The sequence below is a fragment of the Neofelis nebulosa genome, chromosome 4 (assembly GCF_028018385.1).
Source record: "Neofelis nebulosa isolate mNeoNeb1 chromosome 4, mNeoNeb1.pri, whole genome shotgun sequence".
Classification (NCBI taxonomy): Eukaryota; Metazoa; Chordata; class Mammalia; order Carnivora; family Felidae; genus Neofelis; species Neofelis nebulosa.
The window spans coordinates 69,804,895-69,824,085 of NC_080785.1; the positions used below are offsets into that span (position 1 = coordinate 69,804,895).

Below are 19,191 nucleotides of genomic sequence, written 5' to 3' on the forward strand. Positions count from 1 at the left end.
AAAGGGGCTCCTAGACTTCTATCTTTGCCTTACTACTTACTCTCTCAATATGCACAAGTTGCTTCTAATGACTATTAGTAATCTTGCTCATTGGACAATGGTAATCTTGAAAGAGGGAGGAAATAATTAGTGCTTTTGAGGATATTGGAGTAGTGACACAGAATGTTTGTATTCAGTTTTCCACTCTGATGTCCAGAAAGCCAAATATGAGTTTCATTAAGAATTGTTTTCCTTCACTTACCAGTATTCTTCTCATTTCCATAATAGGTAGAATCAACACTAATTCAGAGAAGGCTTGCTTGCTTAGAAACTTGACTTCTTCAGGACCAGGAGAAAATGATACTAAGAGCTATAGCCAGAGGCTCTTTCTGGCTGTGTTCTTAGCTGGCACAGCACAGGTTTTTCAATCTTGATGGCAGACCTCGATGGTGTTCTTGTCACTTCACATCTTTAAACCTTTGCATTTTCATATGAAAAATAGGGATAATGATAGAGTATCTCATACGGTTGTAAGAATTAAATAAAATGATGCAGGTAAAGTGTTTAAAGCCTGGCACATACTTAGACTTCAAACGTGAGCTTCTGAGGCAGTTTCAGGGACTAACTCCTGCTGCTTCCAATATCCTTCTTGTGGTATCTCTTTTTCTCTCTGTACATCTATGCCTTGCTCCCCTCCCTGATGACTGGCTACTTATCCCTATATGTTTTATTTAAAATTTAGAGGGCGTTAATGTGATTAATTGATTAAGCTAATTACTATCTTTTTACTGTGCGGAATCCCTGAAAATCATCTGCCAGCTGAGGGTACTCACAAAGGAAAAATAATATGAGAATATGCTGTTATTACAAGATACTTTATTTGGGGACCATTAAAAATGCCAATCAGTTATTATTAATGCTTCAATAGTCTCCTCTATTAATTAGTCTTGCATATTCAGGACTGAAATTAGGATTATGATATACTTGTGTTATTTTGTTTTATTTTTCTTTCTTCCTCCCTCCCTCTCTCTCTCTCTCCCTTTTTCTTTCTCTTTCTTTCTTTTCTTTCTTTCTTTCTTTCTTTCTTTCTTTCTTTCTTTCTTTCTTTCTTTCTTTCTTTCTTTCTTTCCATAAAAATGTGGAATGATTAACAAATTCACATGTCATCCTGGCACAGGGGCCGTGCTAATCTTCTCTGTATCCTTCCAATTTTAGTATATGTGCTGCCGAAGTGAGCACTATGTATTTATTTTTTTACTTTAGAGTTTTTTAAGTTTATTTAAGCAATCTCTCCACTCAGTGTGGGGCTCATATTAGAACCTGAGATCAAGAGTCACATGCTCTTCTGACTGAGCATGCCAGGTGCCCCTTACTTTAAGTTTTTTTAAACTCCAGTTACCAAACAGCATTATACTAGTTTCAGGTGTACAATATAGTAACAGTCCCATACATCACCTTGTACCCATCACAAGTGATCCCCATCACCTATGTAACCCATCCCCCTACCCACCTCCTTTCTGGTAACCATCAGATCATTCTCTATAATTAAGAACGTGTTTCTTGCTTTGACTCTCTCATTTTTTCCCCTTTGCTTGTTTTGTTTCTTAAATTCCACATATGAGTGAAATCATATGGTATTTGTCTTTCTCTATCTTACTTATTTCACTTAGCATTATACTTTCTATATCCATCCATGTCATTGCAAATGGCAAGATTTCATTCTTTTTTATGGCTGAATAATATTCCATTTCACTTGGCTGTCCACTGGCTCTTGTAAATCTTGGCTATTGTAAATAATGCTGCTGTAAACATAGGGGTGCATATATCTCTTTAATTAATGTTTTTGTATTGTTTGTGTAAATACCCAGTAGTGCTATTTCTGGATCTAAAGGTAGTTTTATTTTTAATTTTTTGAGAAACGTCCATACTGTTTTCTACCATGGCAGGCAGCACCAGTTTGCATTCCCACCAACAGCGCATAAGGGTCCCTTTTTTCTCTATAACACCCATTGTTTCTTGTGTTGTTGATTTTAGCCATTCTAACATGTGTGAGGTGATATCCCATTGTAGTTTTGATTTACATTTCCCTGATGATAACTGATGATGAGCATCTTTTCATGTGTCTATCAGCCATCTGTGTATCTTCTTTGGAGAAATGTCTGTTCATGTCTTCTGCCCATTTTTTAATTGAATTATTTGGTTTTTGGGTGTTGAGTTGTATATGTTCTTTATAAATTTTGGATACTGGTCCTTTATTAGATATGTCATTTTTAAATATCTTTTCCCATTCCATAGTTGCGTTTTAATTTTGTTCATTGTTTCCTTTGATGTGCAGAAGCTTTTTATTTTGATGTAGTTCCAATAGTTTATTTTACCTTTTGTTTCCCTTGCTACTTGTGCTATTTTAAAGACAGGCTGAGAAAATCTTGTTTCTACTGGGTTGTGTCTGATCTCAGGGACAATTAGAATGCTCTTAGATATTGAGGCTAAGATAAGTCAAACTCAAACTGGGGGCATCAACTTTTTTTGTGAACTGCAACATATACTCTTTAGAACTAGACTAACCATTGAAAGGAAACCTTGTCAGACTTCACTTCCTCACTGTGTGCATTTCTAATTAACTGCAGAATTCTTTCCACTCCAAATGGCCCCAAGCACCCAAAGATAACAGTGATCCAAACTAGCTTTTAATTTTTTAGGAGTCATTTTAGTGAAGTTCTTGTTATGTCATGTGAAACGCTACCCAGCTGTTTGCCAGAGATGTTTAAAGACAGCCCTGTTACTTTTTGGGTGGTTAATACCTGCGGCAAAATCAAGGAAAGAAACATGAAAGTTCTTGTACTACTTGAGATTAATTATCTGTGTGGTGAGGCTTAAGTATCAGTTTATGTATAATTCAGATCTGTTCATCTCTCCATCTAGATGGGTGTTACTTGAACTGAAGGTATGTTATTGTTAATGGAGTTTTGGATACAGATTTCTATGAGTACTATGGATGAACATAATTTTATTTTATTTCTTTACTTATTTTAAACTGTATTTTTGTACCACAAAACAGCCAAGAAATAAATCAGGGGTCACAGAAATTTCACATATGTGAGAAAATCAAAAGCATCTTCATATTAAGGTCAGGACAATTTCCATTTCTCTGAAAGCCAAACACCTAAGTCTCAATTTTCTTTTCTTCTTCTTTTTTTAATTTTTTTAATGTTTACTTATTTCTGAGAGAGAGAGAGAGAGAGAGAGAGAGATCAGGGAAGGGGCTGAGAGAGAGAGGGAGACACAGAATCCGAAGCAGGCTCCAGGCTGTGAGCTGTTAGCATAGAGCCCGACGTAGTACTCGAACTCATGAACTGTGAACATCATGACCTGAACTGAAGTCTGACGCTTAACTGACTGAGCCACTCAGGCACCCTTCAATTTTCTTAATGTACCAGATGTCTTTGTGTAATGTACTTAAGAGAATTATAGGAACAAATGACAGTTTAATTGTCATTAATTGTTCTTATTTTTTACATGAGATACAAATTAATTTTTTGTGGCATTATTAGTTTTAAAGTTGTCATAGCTATATTTTAGCTTTACTATTGAGCCGTTGAATTAACACACAACTGGGTGACTGTGCAATAAAACCAATGGATATTTTCATAAAACAAATACAGATTAAATACAGTCTCTTCTAGAAAACTGTAAATGTTATCAGGAAGGTTCTAAGTCCCCTAAGAGGAAGTGTTAAGCAAATTAGCACAGAAATGTCTAGTTGTTCTCCTCTCCTTGATAGAAAGAACTAAATCAGAGATATAAGCTATGTGGGTACATATTGTCTCTATGTCCTCCCATGCTACAGATAATAATTTGTAGACAATATGATATGTAAATGAAAACTAATATGAGCGATAGTGATTCTTTATTTTCCATCCTTTGCTGAAACTTAGTCAATTTAGAGTAAAATGGCTCAAATATTGACTTTGTGAAAAGCAGTGGTCACAGAACTGATGGCAGTTAGGATTATGCTGAGTGTTGAGAGATTTTAAGGATTTTTCTGGAGTATCTTGGTTTTACAACAGGATGTGTCATGCCATTAGAATGGATTTTAAACACACAGTTTAAATATTCAGAATCATTTTTAGTCTGGATAGGGGGCATAAGAATGTCTTTCATTTGAATGAGAAATGAGTAAGTCCCATGGCTTAGCATGCCTATTTTAGAGCTGTTCTTACTATGTTTATGTTTATGTTTATTTCAGGTGAACACAATAACTTCCCATTTAAGTAGGTGGAGGGCCAAACATAATCTAGGTGAAATTCCACTGTTCATCTCTGTGGACCCTGATATCACCAAAATATGAGTGCTCAGATGAAGTGGTTCAGGAAAATAACCAGTGCCAAATAGGGCACAGGTCTTGGTTAGGAGGTACAGGACAGTATAATTAAATTTGTTCCTGTGGCCTCCAGAAACCTCAGTCACTTGAAGTCTTTAGTGTTAACTTTTCAATATTCTCTTTCAAGAAATCAAACCTCAGAAGAACTAATTTAAGGATGCTCCTGTTAGTGCTGATTTCTTTGGTGATATATATATGGTTTCTGATATAAAAGAGGCTTCCCAGCATGGAATTGGGTGGAAGGGTAAAGGAAGGCAGGGAAATTATTAGGTATATCCTTCTGGTACTTCCTGAGTGTTATGAAAGTCATTTGGATAGAAATAGTGACAGGTGAACCTAGCAGAAAAAGCCAAAATAATACACAAAAACATAGTACCCAGAATCTATTATTTTTCTAATATGTGTGAGAAAGATATGAAACAAGAACTCACACAGTCTGCTTGTTAAAAATAAAACAAAAAAGCACAAACTCTACACCCAAAGGAACAAATTAAAAATAAAATACATGGGAAACTCACAGGAATTAGTACAGATTTTCCTACTTATCTTTTCCACATCTGTCCCAGCTTCCAGGACAATGAAGACTATCTAGTCTGAGAATCCTGCAGCTAAGCTTAAATGCTGGTCTATAACACAAAAGGAAAGTCCCTTTAGGCTGGCTGCACATATATTTTCATTCTCTGAGCAGCGAGAATGCAAAGGAGAGCCAATTGCTTGACACTGCTAGACGTTATCACCTGATAATGTTTTTGAACACCCTCTGTGTGTATGAAGCTCTATTAGGACTTGGGCAAATGTCAGCTTTCTAGAGAATACTGTAGGGTAGAGGATTTACAGAATTTACATTCTAGAAAGGGCACATTGATGAAGTATGTAATATACCTAATTCTCCTCTGCCCAACTCTCCTTGCCCTTCCTCTTGTTTTTCCTTTCTCCAGCATCTCCCTGCATCAGCATATGGCTCTCCCCAGATAATTCCAGTACCCAAGCCAATCCTCACCAATGCAGGACTTAGAGCAGCAGCTATGCAGTGGTAGAGGGAGGCTTTGCAAAAGTAAATCACACTTCCAGACCTAGGATCTGGAGTCCAGACTGGAGCTTTAGTTGTTATAAAGAGAGCTTGTTTATAAAGAGAGCTCTCTGATGTTCCCTGCCCCCAAACACACACATACTCTAGTCATTGAGCCTCCTTCTTGACAATTAGACCCAGCTACTGTTCTTCTAGGCCTGGGGCCTCACCTAAATGCCATCTCAGCTTGCAGTGCTACTGCTCAAGGGCACATTTCCTGTTGAAACCTACCTACCTCCCTTCCCTACTCCTGACCACAGAGCACGGGGAACTTCCCTGTCTCTAAATGACCAGGGTGCTTGATCTTTTCCTTTCTGGTGGAATTTATCACATTCTACCTATATCATAACTATACAAATTTTAGAATGTCAGTTTCTTAAGGGAAATACTGTTTCATCTTTGATATAGCACACAGTGCTATAAAGGAAAGAGCTAAAATTCTCCAAGTCTTCTCTGGGCCTCATCTGTGCCTCACATGAGTAGAGGTGCAAAAAATATTTGCTAAATAAATGATTATTGCATTCCAGAGTTCCTTCAGCCTCTGGCTGTCAAGCCTTGGCAGTGACTATAAAAAAGTAGTTGATCTTACACACAGTTGTTTTAAAGAAATAAAGTATTCTATACGCATACTGTGGAAATGAAACTTTGTGTTTTCAAATTCTCTAATGAGGAACCATCTTGGAGGATTTAAGATGACTAGAGGATTGATAGCAAGAAAATGAATGTTCATCCTGATGCTTTATTGGAACTTTCGCAAGAAAACATGAAGACACTATAAAATTCACTGTGGTATTTATTCATTCACTTATCCATTCACAGATTACTTATGAAAAAAATATTTATTAGGTGGTATTATACAATGTATTAGTCACTAGTTTAGCACTTCAGGAAATCTGAGGGTTATCAAATGACTTTTAATCCAGTTAGTTTTCCTAGAATGATGCCTCTTGAACTTCAACATGAATACAGATCACTTGGGGGATTCTAGTTAAAATGCAGTTTCTGATCCCACTAGATGAGATGGAGCCCGAGATTCTGCATTTCTGATAAATTCCCAGGTGATGCTGATACTGTTGGTCCATGGATCACATTACTAAGAGGTAAGACTTTAGAAGACCTTGTTCTGCTCTGAATGACTTTCCTTATAAGTCTAAGAGAAAGACCTGTGCATGAGTTAGGTTTTTCCTTCCCAGTAAAATGCTGGGAAAAGGTACCTCAATTCTTTGAGCATCTATAAAATGGGATAATAGTATTAACTCCACCTATCTTAAGTGAGGTGTTAAGATAATTTGAAATGCATGTGAGTGTACTCTATAAATAACAGCATCATGATTAATATGGATAATGATCATTACTAATATCACACTTGAGTTGAAATGTGAAGTGCTGAGTAATGGAAACTTCAAATGGGAAAAAGAAAATGATTTTATATCTCACTTGACTAAACAGAAAGTTGGGTGGCTTCTGACATGGGGTGGTGCTGAGGTGACAGAGGTGTTAAAGATGGTTTTTAGAAGGTTTTGTTGTGTGCTGAAACTGGATCACTTTCTTACACCATGCACAAAAATAAACTCAAAATGAATTAAAGACCAAAATGTAATACCTGAAACCATAAAACTCTTAAAAGAAAACATAAAGAGCAATCTCTTGGACATCAGCCTTAGCAACATTTTTCTGATATGTCTTCTCAGGCAAGGGAAACAAAAGCAAATATAAACTATTAGAACTAAATCAAAATAAAAAGCTTTAGGGGTGCCTGGGGCATTGCACAATGCATAGAATTGTTGAATCACTATTATAACATTTATGTCAACTACAATTTAAAAAATGACTTTAGATGTTAACTAGACTCACTGGGATGATCATTTTGGAATATGTACATATACCAAATGTTGTACACCTGAAACTAATGTAATGTTGTATATTGATTATACCACAATTTTTTTTTAATTTTTAACGTTTATTTATTATTGAGAGACAGAGAGACACAGAGCATGAGCAGGGGAGGGGCAGAAAGAGGAGGAGACCTAGAATCTGAAGCAGGCTCCGCGCTCCGAGCTGTCAACACAGAGCCTGACGTGGGGCTCGAACTCACAAACTGTGAGATCATGACCTGAGCTGAAGTCAGACGCTTAACTGACTGAGCCACTCAGGTGCCCCTATACCGCAATTTTTAAAAAGACTTATTTCTTGTACTGACCACCAAAACAAAACAATAAAAAAAAAAAAACTGTGCTGTGTGTTGAAGGGGGGTGATTTATCCTTTGCCATCAGTAATTGAGATGTCAATAAAGTAAGGAATTCCATACAAAGGCTTTGGTGTTGAATGCTGAGTTTATATTTTTATCTCAATTGACTTGCAAATCAACCCTAGGCATTGATATTACTCCCATTGTAAAGGTAAGGACCTATGAACTCCATGAAGGCAAGGACTGTATTATTTAGGTCACTGGTATATCCTCAGCAGTAGCATAATGCTGAAAAACAGTAGGCATCCTAAACCATTTATTTAATGAATGAATCAGACTTAGAGAGATGAAGTACTTTGCTTAAGGTCACACCCAGTTAAGTGGTAGAACAAGGCATTATCCCAGATCCATTTGGCTTCTAAACCAAATAAATGACTTGATCCCAGGAGTTTCTCATTCAGCAGGTCTAGGCTGAGCTCAGTTGTCTGTATTTTTATTAAGCATCCCATTGGATCCTTTTGACTCATTCAATTTTTGAACATGCATTTATTCAGCATGTAACATACATCACTCATATTCTAGGTGCTGGGCCTCCATCAGCAAACAAAACAGACCAGAATCCCTGCCCTCACAGAGCTTACACACTAATGGGACATCAGACCAGTTTGAGAAACTCTGCGTTGTACCATGATGATAATGGGTTCTGTAACTCAGTTAAAATTGGCATCCAAGGGAGATTCATCCTTTCACCCACATTTGTTATGGGAGCTAAGAGGATCCTGGGCAGATGAAAGCAAATATAAAAGGTCCTGTTTTGATAAGGAGTCAGGACTTTTTTGTGTGGGGAATCTTTTATTTTGTGGGCTTGTTTGGCACTCCCTCATCCTCTTTGGGACATCTGAAAATGTCCTATCCCCCTTTCCTGTTGAGGACCACTGGAGGGGCTGAAGAAGGAACATACTGCTGGAGGGGAAAAGCTCCAGCTGAGGCTCTGATATCATTAGAAGGCCTTTCAGAGGACTTTTTGATTCCCCCCTTTGGAGGATCAAGCTCTATTTAATTACATGGAGGTACTTTATCAAGAGAATATTGTATTTTAATGATCTGTAAAACTCCCATGGATCACCATTTTAGATTTTTGAACTATTGCATTGAAGGTTCTTGATTGCTATCATTGATCATGCATTGCCTCCCCACACTTTTCAAGCAGGTGAAGGAAGGGGGCAAATTACTCCCTTCCAAGTGTCTGCTACCTCAAAAACCTGTAGTTACTTATTCACTTAAATGAGTAACCTGCATAATTGTCATATTTTTAGTCCTTAAAAATCTCTTTTTGCAATGGAAATCTTCATGCAATCAGTGTAATCAATTGCAAAATTAATAAACTGGGGCGATCTTCAACACAGCTTTTTCTGTTTTGAGAAATGAGAGGAAAACTACCTCCATGTGTGGTTTAGACCTGAAAGACTTTTAGTAACAAATTCTAAATTGTATGGCCTTACTTTGAAGTTGCTGATGATGCTCATTTTTCTGTCATTTTCTTAAATGTTTTCTGTGCCAAATTCAGCATTTAAAATGGACGGAAGGCAGCAACTCCAGGAACCTCTTTGGGGGTGGGGGTTTGGGGCTCCGGAAAAGAGCTTTGCACAAAATTTCTCTATTCTCTATTCTCTATTTTAGGAAAAAGGAAAGCTAGTTGCTTGTTCACAGAAACATGGAGATATGTGAAAAATCAACTGTTCATCTCAAGATTTTCATCTTATTAGATAAGAGGTATGCATCATTTATTATAATATCAAGAACAAAAATGTTAATTCAGGTGCTCTACAACAACACAGAAAGTTCAGATGGTTAAAGACGGTGATTTCCTATTTGCAATTTTAGAAGGTGTTTAGTGGGATTTGTGCTGGGTGGGCAGCAACTCATATTGCTCTAAGAAATGCATTTAGTTGCTGAAAAATGTCTGTTCAAATAGTTGCAATGTAATTACTGCCAAAATGTCTGTATTTAGTAGGCAATATCCAATTCACGCTATTGGCAATGTCACAAAAGAGGCAAGGGAGATGTTTTTAGTCCTTCCTGGGAATTGTTTTGTGAATATTTAATTTCCTTTTTTATTGCATGATATAAAACAAGCCAAGTGTCCCTTATTGAATGCTCCTTAGTCTCATTCCTCTGAATTTTGCTAGATCTCATGTGCTATTGGCATGCCTACCCCTGAACAGGTCTCACTTGCTTGAAACCATCCTAGGGAAGTAAAGCCCAGTAATCACTGATAGTCCACATGGAGTCGGAAATCAAAATCTGCACTAAATTTTGGACATCTATATCTATAATATACATAAACCTGTTCAAATTATAGAACACATGTTTAAAGGTCTTTTTTATCCAAGTCACCAATGAAGACGGTGTCCAAATAGAGAGCACTTTAGTGTTGCTTTTTTCAAAAACAGTTTTGTTTACTTTTAGCCACTCTCTGAGAATAATAAACCCAAACAGGTAGGGACACACTTTCTGTTCTTAATGAGCCCCATTTTTTTTTTTTTTGCATTGGACAGAACTGCCTCCAGTTTAATTCTGTTAAGTAAAAATAGGGTGGTGGTGTGTGGTGCATAAAGGCAAACTCAGGAGTAGTTTGCTATGGATAACCCAAGTCAAAACTGGTTACATCTAGAAGAGAGCTGATTTTCATTTTGCTAGGTTTGGGAAAGAAAGAGAAAAAAATGTAGTAATCCAAGCCTCCAGCTCTTTGCTAGTATCGATACTGTATAAGTGTTCATTACCTAAGCAGAAATTGGCAACAGATACCTATGTGGTTATAACATATACTATATAGTTGAAATCTAATTTTGAATTATTTTTCTATCTAATGCTAAATACGAAACATAGCAAATTAAGAGACAACACCTTTTAAAATACAGCCTTGTGTATTTTTTAAAAGTCTGTTCATATTATTGGAAATGCAAGAGTAACAGTATGTCTTTTTTACTTTATAGTTTGTTTCTTTATTTCTTTCATATCTTTGAAGGCATATTTATTTTTTCATGAATAGCGAAGACCCAGGACATAGTGAAATACAAGTGCTATGTTAAGACAGATATCCTAATTAACAACTAGCTGCTATAAAAATAAATTTCCCATATGACTCAGGGAAGTTGTTAATAATTCTACTTTGTTTATATTATGCTTTGAAAGCAACATAGCTTAATGAAATCAGATATTAAGCTAGCGGTATATCTTGGAGTCCAATGTTTTCAAGAACTGCCAAAACCTTTGGCAGATTAGACGTGGGTAGTTTTTACTGATAGTGTTTTCAAAAGAGGAAATGAATAAGGCCCTGCTTGGTAGGTAAGTTATGCATTCATTACCTAAGAAAGAGAATTAAGTACACACAAATTACCGAGGTGCTTTGAAAGGGCACAAACAACACAAATGGGGAAAAACATTAAATAATGATGGGGGTATTTTTAGATAAGAACTATGAATAATCATATTAATAATTAAAATCTATAGAAATCCCATAATAACAGGTGACCAAGTATCCAAAAAAGCATGTGGTCACATTCTAAAGCAAGTGAGGGGTGTTCGGAATTCCCATTTTCTACAACATATAATTTCTTCAACATAAAATGAAGTGAGCCATACTCGGTTTTTAATTTTCATGATTCAGAAAAACATTAAACTTCTTAACCTTGGAGTTACCTACTTGGCTTTTAAAATAAAGGTGATATTCAAGTAGATAACATTCACTGTCATCCACCCTTTTAAGGACACGACTGATTGTTAATGTGCCAGAGCAATTTCTCATAGTCTTCATGAAAGATGAAAAAGTAAAATTTATTGACTGTGATCTTAGTTGCCACAAACCTCGATGTCTCTAACATATAACAATTAATAAGTACAATCACCCCAGCATAGGAGGATATATAAACAGTAGATTCTTTGTAGGTTTGGTTTTTGCTTTTTCAAGTTGGACTTGGTATTATCTTCTCTCTCTTCCTTGGCTGTGAAAGGGACAAAAAAAAAAAAAAAAAAAAAAGGCAATCCCAAACACCTACTTTGCCAAATTAGTGAGAAGGTCAAATCTGTGAAATGTAGAAATTATCTGTTTTGCACCAGTAGAACGTATCAGCTGTATGCAGAGAGCTGCCAGGTTAAGCATATGAACTTATTCTAAGGGAAAGGTACAGCATGTGTCAGTACATTCAGCTTTATGTAAAAATAGACACGTTTTAAATAAGACAGGGGCAAGAAGAAAAGCATTTTACAAAGCTTATTGCTAACTAGTGAGGAGATAACTGAGATAGGATTTTGTTTTTGCATCTAGAAAGGGACAGAATTTCTAGGGGTAGAGAGAATGTATATAGTATAATTTATTTATTTTTTTTCAGTATATGAAATTTATTGTAAAAATGGTTTCCATACAACACCCAGTGCTCATCCCAAAAGGTGCGCTCTTCAATACCCATCACTGTATATAGTATAATTTAAATCAGATCAGAAAGGCATTGCCTACTATGAAGATGATGCTGTTAGATGAATATAAGCTGGAAAAATCTAGTCCTTAACAGGTGTGTGTAGGTTATGAAGCCATGTTATTTCTAAGTTTTTCTTTTTTTTAAATATGAAATTTATTGTCAAATTGGTTTCCATACAACACCCAGTGCTCACCCCAACAGATGACCTCCTCAATACCCATCACCCACACTCCCCTCCCTCCCACCCCCCATCAACCCTTAGTTTGGTCTCAGTTTTTAAGAATCTCTTATGTTTTGATCCCTCCCTCTCTAACCTCTTTTTTTTTTGTTCCCCTCCCCCATGGTCTTCTGTTAAGTTTCTCAGGATCCACATAAGAGTGAAACCATATGGTATCTGTCTTTCTCTGTATGACTTATTTCACTTAGAATAACACTCTCCAGTTACATCCACATTGCTACAAAAGGCCAGATTTCATTCTTTCTCATTGTCATGTAGTAATCCATTGTGTATATATAAACCACAATTTCTTTATCCATTCATCAGTTGATGGACATTTCGGCTCTTTCCATAATTTGGCTATTGTTGAGAGTGCTGATATAAACATTGGGGTACAAGTGCCCCTATGCATCAGTACTCCTGTATCCCTTGGATAAATTCCTAGCAGTGCTATTGCTGAGTCATAGGGTAGGTCTATTTTTAATTTTTTGAGCCACTGTTTTCCAGAGTGGCTGCACCAGTTTGCATGCCCACCAACAGTGCAGGAGGGTTCCCGTTTCTCCACATCCTCGCCAGCAAATATAGTCTCCTGATTTGTTGATTTTAGCCATTCTGACTGGCGTGAGGTGATATCTGAGTGTGGTTTTGATTTGTATTTCCCTGACGAGGAGTGATGTTGAGCATCTTTTCATGTGCCTGTTGGCAATCCGGATGTCTTCTTTAGAGAAGTGTCTATTCATGTTTTCTGCCCATTTCTTCACTGGGTTATTTGTTTTTCGGGTGTGGAGTTTGGTGAGCTCTTTATAGATTTTGGATACTAGCCCTTTGTCTGATATGTCATTTGCAAATATCTTTTCCCATTCCGTTGGTTGCCTTTTAGTTTTGTTGATTGTTTCCTTTGCTGTGCAGAAGCTTTTTATCTTCATGAGGTCCCAATCGTTCATTTTTGCTTTTAATTCCCTTGCCTTTGGGGATGTGTCAAGTAAGAAATTGCTGAGGCTGAGGTCAGAGAGGTCTTTTCCTGCTTTCTCCTCTAGGGTTTTGATGGTTTCCTGTCTCACATTCAGGTCCTTTATCCATTTGGAGTTTATTTTTGTGAATGGTGTGAGAAAGTGGTGAGTTTCATCCTTCTGCATGTTGCTGTCCAGTTCTCCCAGCACCATTTGTTAAAGACACTGTCTTTTTTCTATTGGATATTCTTTCCTGCTTTGTCAAAGATGAGTTGGCCATACGTTTGTGGGTCTAGTTCTGGGGTTTCTATTCTATTCCATTGGTCTATGTGTCTGTTTTTGTGCCAATACCATGCTGTCTTGAGGATGACAGCTTTGTAGTAGAGGCTAAAGTCTGGGATTGTGATGCCTCCTGATTTGGTCTTCTTCAAAATTACTTTGGCTATTCGGGGCCTTTTGTGGTTCCATACAAATTTCAGGATTGCTTGTTCTAGCTCAAGAAGAATGCTGGTGCAATTTTGATTGGGATTGCATTGCATGTGTAGATAGCTTTGGGTAGTATTCACATTTTAACAATATTTATTCTTTGAATCCATGAGCACAGAATGTTTTTCCATTTTTTTCTATCTTCTTCAATTTCCTTCATAAGCTTTCTATAGTTTTCAGCATACAGATCTTTTACATCTTTGGTTAGATTTATTCCTAGGTATTTTATGCTTCTTGGTGCAATTGTGAATGGGATCAGTTTCTTTATTTGTCTTTCTGTTGCTTCATTATTAATGTATAAGAATGCAACTGATTTCTGTACATTGATTTTGTATCCTGCGACTTTGCTGAATTCATGTATCAGTTCTAGCAGACTTTTGGTGGAGTCTATCGGGTTTTCCATGTATAATATCATGTCATCTGCAAAAAGTGAAAGCTTGACTTCATCTTTGCCAATTTTGATGCCCTTGATTTCCTTTTGTTGTCTGATTGCTGATGCTAGCACTTCCAACACTACGTTAAACAACAACGGTGAGAGTGGGCATCCCTGTTGTGTTCCTGATCTCAGGGAGAAAGCTCTCAGTTTTTCCCCATTGAGGATGATATTAGCTGTGGGATTTTCATAAATGGCTTTTATGATGTTTAAGTATGTTCCTTCTATCCTGACTTTCTCGAGGGTTTTTATTAAGAAAGGATGCTGAATTTTGTCAAATGCTTTTTCTGCATTGATTGACAGGATCATATGGTTCTTATCTTTTCTTTTATTAATGTGATGTATCACATTGATTGATTTGTGAATGTTAAACCAGCCCTGCAGTCCAGGAATGAATCCCACTTGACCATGGTGTATAATTCTTTTTATATGCTGTTGAATTCGATTTGCTAGTATCTTATTGAGAATTTTTGCATCCATATTTATCAGGGATATTGGCCTGTAGTTCTCTTTTTTTGCTGGGCCTCTGTCTGGTTTAGGAATCAAAGTAATGCTGGCTTCATAGAATGAGTCTGGAAGTTTTCCTTCCCTTTCTATTATTTGGAACAGCTTGAGAAGGATAGCTATTATTTCTGCTTTAAATGTCTGGTAGAATTCCCCTGGGAAGCCATCTAGTCCTGGACTCTTATTTGTTGGGAGATTTTTGATAACTGATTCAATTTCTTTGCTGGTTATGGGTCTGTTCAAGTTTTCTCTTTCTTCCTGTTTGAGTTTTGGAAGTGTGTGGGTGCTTAGGAATTTGTCCATTTCTTCCAGGCTGTTCAGTTTGTTGGCATGTAATTTTTCATAGTATTCCCTGATAATTGCTTGTATCTCTGAGGGATTGGCTGTAATAATTCCATTTTTGTTCATGATTTTATCTATTTGGGTCATCTCCCTTTTCTTTTTGAGAAGTCTGGCTAGAGGTTTATCAATTTTATTTTTTCAAAAAACCAACTCTTGGTTTCATTGATCTGCTCTACAGGTTTTTTTAGATTCTTTATTGTTTATTTCTGCTCTGATCTTTATTATTTCTCTTCTTCTGCTGGGTGTGGGGTGTCTTTGCTGTTCTGCTTCTATTTCCTTTAGGTGTGCTATTAGATTTTGTATTTGGGATTTTTCCTGTTTCTTTTTTTTTTTTTTCTGCAGATTTTTCCTGTTTCTTGAGATAGGCCTGGATTGCAATGTATTTTCCTCTCAGGACTGCCTTCGCTGCCTCCCAAAGCGTTTGGATTGTTGTATTTTCATTTTCATTTTTTTCCATATATTTTTAAAATCTTCTCGAATTGCCTGGTTGACCCATTCATTCTTTAGTAGGGTGTTCTTTCACCTCTATGCTCTTGGAGGTTTTCCAGACTTTTTCCTGTGGTTGATTTCAAGTTTCATAGCATTGTGGTCTGAAAGTATGCATGGTATGATTTCTTTTTTTTTTGTAGCTGAGTTTATTTTTTATTTTTAAAAAATTTTTTTTAATATATGAAATTTATTGTCAAATTGGTTTCCATACAACACCCAGTGCTCATCCCAAAAGGTGCCTTCCTCAATACCCATCACCCACCCTCCCCGCCCTCCCACCCCCCATCAGCCTTCAGTTTGTGCTCAGTTTTTAACAGTCTCTTATGCTTTGGCTCTCTCCCACTCTAACCTCTTTTTCTTTTTTTCCTTCCCCTCCCCCATGGGTTTCTGTTAAGTTTCTCAGGATCCACATAAGAGTGAAACCATATGGTATCTGTCTTTCTCTGTATGGCTTATTTTACTTAGCATCACACTCTCCAGTTCCATCCACGTTGCTACAAAAGGCCATATTTCATTTTTTCTCATTGCCACGTAGTATTCCATTGTGTATATAAACCACAATTTCTTTATCCATTCATCAGTTGATGGACATTCTCTTTCCATAATTTGGCTATTGTTGAGAGTGGTGCTATAAACATTGGGGTACAAGTGCCCCTATGCATCAGTACTCCTGTATCCCTTGGATAAATTCCTAGCAGTGCTATTGCTGGGTCATAGGGTAGGTCTATTTTTAATTTTCTGAGGAACCTCCACACTGTTTTCCAGAGCGGCTGCACCAATTTGCATTCCCACCAACAGTGCAAGAGGGTTCCCGTTTCTCCACATCCTCTCCAGCATCTATAGTCTCCTGATTTCTTCATTTTGGCCACTCTGACTGGCGTGAGGTGGTATCCGAGTGTGGTTTTGATTTGTATTTCCCTGATGAGGAGTGACGTTGAGCATCTTTTCATGTGCCTGTTGGCCATCCGGATGTCTTCTTTAGAGAAGTGTCTGTTCATGTTTTCTGCCCATTTCTTCACTGGGTTATTTGTTTTTCGGGTGTGGAGTTTGGTGAGCTCTTTATAGATTTTGGATACTAGCCCTTTGTCTGATATGTCATTTGCAAATATCTTTTCCCATTCCGTTGGTTGCCTTTTAGTTTTGTTGGTTGTTTCCTTTGCTGTGCAGAAGCTTTTTATCTTCATAAGGTCCCAGTAATTCACTTTTGCTTTTAATTCCCTTGCCTTTGGGGATGTGTCGAGTAAGAGATTGCTATGGCTGAGGTCAGAGAGGTCTTTTCCTGCTTTCTCCTCTAGGGTTTTGATGGTTTCCTGTCTCACATTCAGGTCCTTTATCCATTTGGAGTTTATTTTTGTGAATGGTGTGAGAAAGTGGTGAGTTTCATCCTTCTGCATGTTGCTGTCCAGTTCTCCCAGCACCATTTGTTAAAGACACTGTCTTTTTTCTATTGGATATTCTTTCCTGCTTTGTCAAAGATGAGTTGGCCATACGTTTGTGGGTCTAGTTCTGGGGTTTCTATTCTATTCCATTGGTCTATGTGTCTGTTTTTGTGCCAATACCATGCTGTCTTGATGATGACAGCTTTGTAGTAGAGGCTAAAGTCTGGGATTGTGATGCCCCCTGATTTGGTCTTCTTCTTCAAAATTACTTTGGCTATTCGGGGCCTTTTGTGGTTCCATATGAATTTTAGGATTGCTTGTTCTAGCTCAAGAAGAATGCTGGTGCAATTTTGATTGGGATTGCATTGCATGTGTAGATAGCTTTGGGTAGTATTGACATTTTGACAATATTTATTCTTCCAATCCATGAGCAGGGAATGTCTTTCCATTTCTTTAAATCTTCTTCAATTACCTTCATAAGCTTTCTATAGTTTTCAGCATACAGATCTTTTACATCTTTGGTTAGATTTATTCCTAGGTATTTTATGCTTCTTGGTGCAATTGTGAATGGGATCAGTTTCTTTATTTGTCTTTCTGTTGCTTCATTGTTAGTGTATAAGAATGCAACTGATTTCTGTACATTGATTTTGTATCCTGCAACTTTGCTGAATTCATGTATCAGTTCTAGCAGACTTTTGGTGGAGTCTATCGGATTTTCCATGTATAATATCATGTCATCTGCAAAAAGTGAAAGCTTGACTTCATCTTTGCCAATTTGGATGCCTTTGATTTCCTTTTGTTGTCTGATTGCTGATGCCAGAACTTCCAGCACTATGTTAAACAACAGCGGTGAGAGTGCGCATCCTTGTCGTGTTCCTGATCTCAGGGAAAAAGCTCTCAGTTTTTCCCCATTGAGGATGATGTTAGCTGTGGGCTTTTCATAAATGGCTTTTATGATCTTTAAGCATGTTCCTTCTATCCCGACTTTCTCAAGGGTTTTTATTAAGAAAGGGTGCTGGATTTTGTCAAAGGCCTTTTCTGCATCGATTGACAGGATCATATGGTTCTTCTCTCTTTTTTTGTTAATGTGATGTATCACGTTGATTGATTTGCGAATGTTGAACCAGCCCTACATCCCAGGAATGAATCCCACTTGATCATGGTGAATAATTCTTTTTATATGCTGTTGAATTCGATTTGCTAGTATCTTATTGAGAATTTTTGCATCCATATTCATCAGGGATATTGGCCTGTAGTTCTCTTTTTTTACTGGGTCTCTGTCTGGTTTAGGAATCAAAGTAATACTGGCTTCATAGAATGAGTCTGGAAGTTTTCCTTCCCTTTCTATTTCTTGGAATATCTTGAGAAGGATAGGTATTATCTCTGCTTTAAACGTCTGGTAGAATTCCCCTGGGAAGCCATCTGGTCCTGGACTCTTATTTGTTGGGAGATTTTTGATGACTGATTTAATTTCTTTGCTGGTTATGGGTCTGTTCAAGCTTTCTATTTCCTCCTGATTGAGTTTTGGAAGTGTGTAGGGGTTTAGGAATTTGTCCATTTCTTCCAGGTTGTCCAGTTTGTTGGCATATAATTTTTCATAGTATTCCCTGATAATTCTTTGTATCTCTGAGGGATTGGTTGTAATCATTCCATTTTCATTCATGATTTTATCTATTTGGGTCATCTCCCTTTTCTTTTTGAGAAGCCTGGCTAGAGGTTTGTCAATTTTGGTTATTTTTTCAAAAAACCAACTCTTGGTTTTGTTGATCTGCTCTACAGTTTTTTTAGATTCTATATTGTTTATTTCTGCTCTGATCTTTATTATTTCTCTTCTTCTGCTGGGTTTAGGCTGCCTTTGCTGTTCTGCTTCTATTTCCTTTAGGTGTGCTGTTAGATTTTCTATTTGGGATTTTTCTTGTTTCTTGAGATAGGCCTGGATTGCAATGTATTTTCCTCTCAGGACTGCCTTCGCTGCATCCCAAAGCGTTTGGATTGTTGTATTTTCATTTTCGTTTGTTTCCATATATTTTTTAATTTCTTCTCTAATTGCCTGGTTGACCCACTCATTCGTTAGTAGGGTGTTCTTTAACCTCCATGCTTTTGGAGGTTTTCCAGACTTTTTCCTGTGGTTGATTTCAAGCTTCATAGCATTGTGGTCTGAAAGTATGCATGGTATAATTTCAATTCTTGTAAACTTATGAAGGGCTGTTTTGTGACCCAGTATATGATCTATCTTGGAGAATGTTCCATGTGCACTCGAGACGAACGTATATTCTGTTGCTTTGGGATGCAGAG

The 19,191-nt window shown here is 37.1% G+C and overlaps 1 non-coding gene across 1 annotated transcript; it reads right to left on the minus strand.

Moving 5' to 3' along the window:
• Positions 1-1,111: 1,111 nt before the first annotated feature.
• LOC131511173 (U6 spliceosomal RNA) lies at positions 1,112-1,218 on the minus strand. Its single transcript, XR_009261378.1, has one exon. It is a non-coding gene; the product is annotated as a U6 spliceosomal RNA (small nuclear RNA).
• Positions 1,219-19,191: the final 17,973 nt, after the last annotated feature.